The sequence below is a fragment of the Schistocerca americana genome, chromosome 2, assembly GCF_021461395.2.
Source record: "Schistocerca americana isolate TAMUIC-IGC-003095 chromosome 2, iqSchAmer2.1, whole genome shotgun sequence".
In the NCBI taxonomy this organism is placed as follows: Eukaryota; Metazoa; Arthropoda; class Insecta; order Orthoptera; family Acrididae; genus Schistocerca; species Schistocerca americana.
The window spans coordinates 991,956,800-991,963,395 of NC_060120.1; positions in this window are offsets into that span (position 1 = coordinate 991,956,800).

Genomic DNA, 6,596 nt, shown 5'->3' on the forward strand with positions numbered 1-6,596 from the left:
TAGGAGATGTTTTGAAAGAGATAGACAGCATATTTGGTACAAAGATGAGTGAAGCAAAGACAAATGTGATGAAGAGCAGTGGGAAGGAAAATAACATCTTGTTCAAAGCTGGGAGTGATAAAGTAGAGGAAGAATTCTCCTAACTATGAAGCAAGTTTACACAGGATGGCCAAAGAGAGGAAAACATCAGTAACAAATTTTACATAAATAGGGAAGTATTAGAGCAAGTGAGGGTGGTATGCCATTGCTTCCTCCAACCTTTAAACCAGCCACTTCTGGTGAGAGCTAACTGTTTAACTTGGGCTCTGAACCACAGTACATTTTGATTGGCATTTTCCAACTAACAAATCATTACTAAAGGTGAAACAAGCATAATGTAATGCAGAAGGTGAAACAAGCATAACGAACAGCAAAAATCCTAGGACAGATTGTGGACTGAAACCTGGATCTTTGTATTTTTAAAATGGCAGTTACCCACTGAATCAAATGTGACCAAAATTATACTTCCCTGTCACCTGATAGGTAATGGACGAGCCAGTCATCACATTTGTAGATTTCCATAAATACTCCTTAAACATCTCTACATCATGGTAGGAGACAATTATTCTCTTTTTGAGGTTTTCTTGCCCATTCAGAATCAGAAACAATGAAAGGACGCAATAATTAATAATTGAATATAATAGAGGGAAACATTCCACGTGGGAAAAATATATCTAAAAACACAGGTGATGTGACTTACCGAACGAAAGTGCTGGCAGGTCGATAGACACACAAACAAACACAAACATACACACAAAATTCAAGCTTTCACAACAAACTGTTGCCTCATCAGGAAAGAGGGAAGGAGAGGGAAAGACGAAAGGATGTGGGTTTTAAGGGAGAGGGTAAGGAGTCATTCCAATCCCGGGAGCGGAAAGACTTACCTTAGGGGGAAAAAAGGACAGGTATACACTTGCACACACACACATATCCAACCGCACATACACAGACACAAGCAGACATTTGTAAAGGCAAAGAGTTTGGGCAGAGATGTCAGTCGGGCAGAAGTAAAGAGGTAAAGATGTTGTTGAAAGACAGGTGAGGTATGAGCGGCAGCAAATTGAAATTAGCAGAGGTTGAGGCCTGGCGGATAACGAGAAGAGAGGATATACTGAAGGGCAAGTTCCCATCTCCGGAGTTCTGACAGGTTGGTGTTAGTGGGAAGTATCCAGATAACCCGGACGGTGTAACACTGTGCCAAGATGTGCTGGCCATGCACCAAGGCATGTTTAGCCACAGGGTGATCCTCATTACCAACAAACACTGTCATGCGAATGGACAGTTTGTTGCATTACCCCCAAAGGCCTCACACTTAAAGCTCCCATCTCTGGCTGTAATCCTTCTTTCCATCAGTCCCTATACCAGTTCCAAACTGAACAATCCATTGCCCTCACCCACCTAATCCTTCACCTACACATCAACTAAGCCAATGAACACACCCGTCAACTCCTATCCTTATTAAAAGTCCTCAATCTTTCCTCTCCCACATCCACACCGGCTGTTCAGAGCATCCTCCTACAGGCCAATCGCAAATTAGAACAGCATGCCACCCTCCACCTCAAAAAACTATCCAATCTCCTGGTTTCCCACCTCCGGAAAGGCAACTCACTCACCCTTCACAACCTTTCCAGCAAACCTCAACCTCCTCTCATTGCACACAGACCCAGTCTCTCCCATCTACTCAATCTCCCACTTCCGGCTCCACTCCCCCCAAAACCTCAAAATTCCAATCAACACAATCTGGAACCACAACACCCTAATTCAGTAGTTAACCTTTCCTCCAAACCTCTCTCCCAATCCGAAACCTCTGTCCTATCCAAAGGCCTCACCTTCAGCCCCACTCCCAGATTCAACCAAACGGCCCTTGTCAAAGATTTACTGTCCTACACCCGTACTCTCTGCTGGAAATATCACTTTGCCACGAAGAAAAATGATCCTAATCCTACTCCTAATGGTCCAACTCCCCAAGACACTATCCAAATTGAACCCTGCCTGGAACAGTTCCATCCTCCGTCACAGCGGGACCCACCTCCTCTTCCTCAAAATCACCCTCTCCAAACTTTCCAGGAATTTCTGACTTCCAGCCTTGCCTCTCAATCCTTCTTAAAAAACCTTCATCCTACTCCCAATATCACCACTGCTGAAGCCCAGGCTATCCGTAATCTGAAGGCTGACCGATCCATCGTCATTCTTCCGGCGGACAAGGGTTCCACAACTGTGGTACTTCATCGTCGGGAGTATGTGGCTGAGGGACTGCGTCAGCTTTCAGATAACACTACATACAGAGTTTGCCAAGGTAATCCCATTCCTGATGTCCAGGCAGAGCTTCAAGCAATCCTCAGAACCTTAGGCCCCCTACAAAACCTTTCACCTGACTCCATCAACCTCCTGGACCCCACCTATACCCCGCACCCCTACCTTCTACCTTCTTCCTAAAATTCACAAACCCAATCATCCCGGCCGTCCCATTGTAGCTGGCTACCAAGCCCCCACAGAATGTATCTCTCCCTACGTAGATCAACACCTTCAACCCATCACACGCAGTCTCCCATCCTTCATCAAAGACACCAACCACTTTCTCGAACGCCTCGAATCCCTACCCAGTCTGTTACCCCGGAAACCATCCTTGTAACCATTGATGCCACTTCCTTATACACAAATATTCCGCACATCCAGGGCCTCGCTGCGATGGAGCACTTCCTTTCACGCCAATCACCTGCCACCCTACCAAAAACCTCTTTCCTCATTACCTTAGCCAGCTCAGTTGGTTCCATCAGACTCACCTGGTCCCCATGCCACTTTCCTTGACGTTGACCTCCACCTGTCCAATGGCCAGCTTCACACGTCCGTCCACATCAAACCCACCAACAAGCAACAGTACCTCCATTATGACAGCTGCCACCCATTCCACATCAAACGGTCCCTTCCCTACAGCCTAGGTCTTCGTGGCAAACGAATCTGCTCCAGTCCGGAATCCCTGAACCATTACACCAGCAACCTGAAAACAGCTTTCGCATCCCGCAACTACCCTCCCGACCTGGTACAGAAGCAAATAACCAGAGCCACTTCCTCATCTCCTCAAACCCAGAACCTCGCACAGAAGAACCCCAAAAGTGCCCCACTTGTGACAGGATACTTTCCGGGACTGAATCAGACTCTGACTGTGGCTCTCCAGCAGGGATACGACTTCCTCAAATCCTGCCCTGAAATGAGATCCATCCTTCATGAAATCCTCCCCACTCCACCAAGAGTGTCATTCCGCCGTCCACCTAACGTGCGCAACCTCTTAGTTCATCCCTATGAAATCCCCAAACCACCTTCCCTGCCCTCTGGCTCCTACCCTTGTAACCGCCCCTGATGTAAAACCTGTCCCATGCACCCTCCCACCACCACCTACTCCAGTCCTGTAACCCGGAAGGTGTACACGATCAAAGGCAGAGCCACGTGTGAAAGCACCCACGTGATTTACCAACTGACCTGCCTACACTGTGAAGCTTTCTATGTGGGAATGACCAGCAACAAACTGTCCATTCACATGAATGGACACAGGCAGACAGTGTTTGTTGGCAATGAGGATCACCCTGTGGCTAAACATGCCTTGGTGCACGGCCAGCACATCTTGGCACAGTGTTACACCGTCCGGGTTATCTGGATACTTCCCACTAACACCAACCTGTCAGAACTCCGGAGATGGGAACTTGCCCTTCAGTATATCCTCTCTTCTCGTTATCCGCCAGGCCTCAACCTCCGCTAATTTCAATTTGCCGCCGCTCATACCTCACCTGTCTTTCAACAACATCTTTGCCTCTTTACTTCTGCCCGACTGACATCTCTGCCCAAACTCTTTGCCTTTACAAATGTCTGCTTGTGTCTGTGTATGTGCGGCTGGATATGTGTGTGTGTGCGTGAGTGTATACCTGTCCTTTTTTCCCCCTAAGGTAAGTCTTTTTGCTCCCGGGGTTGGAATGACTCCTTACCCTCTCCCTTAAAACCCACATCCTTTCGTCTTTCCCTCTCCTTCCCTCTTTCCTGATGAGGCAACAGTTTGTTGCGAAAGCTTGCATTGTGCGTGTATGTTTGTGTTTGTTTGTGTGTCTATCGACCTGCCAGCACTTTCGTTCAGTAAGTCACATCACCTGTGTTTTTAGATATGAAGGACGCAATAAGAAAGATAAGAAACTAGCATTCAAACATTAAGAAAAAAGACATCTCAGCAGCTGAAACACAGTATGAAAATATGGATTTCATCTGTGATAAAACTACTTTAATGCCCACTCAAGAGCCAAGAACCTGATTTGTTACTCATGAGCTTTGAGCGTATGCACTAGCAGCAATGGGACCACATACTTACTTGTTGAAATCTTGCAGGAAAAACTAAAACACACACACACACACACACACACACACACACACACACACACACACAGAGAGAGAGAGAGAGAGAGAGAGAGAGAGAGACTGTGTTGCTTTGCTGCCAGTTTGTGACATTACATTCTTTCATCATCAAAGTGTAGGGAAATGTGTGATGAAGAACCAACCTTAAAAATCTTTGTCAAGAAGTGTGTAAATCACAAACAGTGCTTTTGGAAAGAAAAAATGTGTAGACTAGTGTATGTATATATTCAGAAACCTACTAAATGTTTCAATGCACAAATAATTTATTAGGAAAACACTGAAAAGGCAAATGAAGAAGCATATATAAATTGCAGGCAGTGACAAATAACAAAACTGCTAAAAACTAACAGAAAGAGCCTGAGATGTGCAAAGATTGCTTCAAATTATACCATCCTGAAATTAATTTTAAGTGATCATATATGTTTTCTTCATAATAAAGGTCTATTCTGAACAATTCCCAATAATTAATTTTTTTGATAAATATCTCCTGTACTACAGCAATTGAAATAAAATGCTTCACTCCTGTACCAGCTGCCTGTGCAGCTGTCTACCAACAGACCAGGTGTAAGTTTGTAAACTAATGGCATGAAGGGTCAGAATAAATGCATTTAGGGGGCTGTGAAATATCAAACTAATAAAAAATGTTCAAGACCACACACAAGTGTGAAAAACCTACAAAGAGATGGGAAGGATGAGAGATGGAACAGGTCATGCAGAATCAAATTCCTTGGGAAAAGAAAAAAATTAACTAAAATCTGATATGTCCACCTTCGGCATGGATAACAGCAGTGACGTCTCAGGGTGTAGAAGCAATGAGGCCTTGGTAGGTCACAGGAGGGAGTTGGCACTACATCTGCACACACACGCCACGTAATTCCCATAAATTCTGAGGGGTTGGGAGGAGGGGGACCAATGAGCTCTGATGCCACATTTGATCACATACCAGATGTGTCAGATTGGGTTCAGACCTGGCGAGCTCGGAGGGCAGTAAATCAATTGGAATTCGCCACTGTGTTCCACAATCCACTCATCACACACCCAGCCTTGTGACATGGCACATTATCTTGTTTATCTCAATAAAAGATGCCACTGCATCACAAAACATGAACCTTGTGAAGGGATGTATGTTGTCTGTAACCAGTGTATGATACTTCTTGGCCGTCATGGTGCCTCGCACGAGCTCCTTGTCCCCAGAACATAAAGGAGCTGTCGCCAGACTGTCTCCGTAATGCAGTATAGGTCTCAAGGAGCTGTTCCCTTGAAAGACTACAAATTCGCACCCTGCCATCCACATGATGAAGAAGGTATCTGGATTCATCAGACCATGCAACACTCTGCCACTGCTCCAATGTATAATGCCGATGGTCATGTGCTCATTTCAGTTGTAGTTGCTGATGTTGTCGTGTTAACACTGGCAAATGCATGGGTCGTCATCTGCAGAGACCCATTGTTAGGAATGTCCGATGTACTGTGTGTTCAGACACACTTGTACTTTACCCAGCATTAAAGACTGATGTTAATCCACCACAGTTCACCGCCAGTCCTGTTTTACCAGTTTTATAAGCTACAATGCCAGGCATCTGTAATGAGGGGTGGCCACCCAACCCCACAATGTCTGGATGTGGAGTCACCTTGGTTTCGCCATGTACTGAAGACACTCACCACAGCACTCCTCAAACACTCACAAGCAATGCAGCTTCCAAAATGCCATCACAACTCGCTCTTGGTCAAAGTCGGCTAGACTGTGTACCTTTCCCGTTCAACACATGGACAGCACCGTCACTGATACTACAGGCACCATGTGCTTGTCTGACTAGCAGTCATTCCTCGCCAGGTGATGCTGCTGTTGCCTGGACAGATTTATATCGATATTAGGCTGCTGGTCCTAATGTTCTGGCTGATCAGTGTATGTTAATAACATTTCCATTGGCATTCCTGATTCTTCCCCCAATGGCTGCAAATGACACACTTAAGTACATTACTTTAATTATTCTGTTTGACTGCAATTTCCCAGACATAACTACATTATCTAAAATTGATGTAGATTAACTCCCTAAGCTGCGTACTAAAAAAGCCATCTTCACTACATCCAGATGGTAAAATCCTGGGTGGTAGAAACATAATGGCAACAACATACCTGATCCCAAACTGTATAGCTGAAA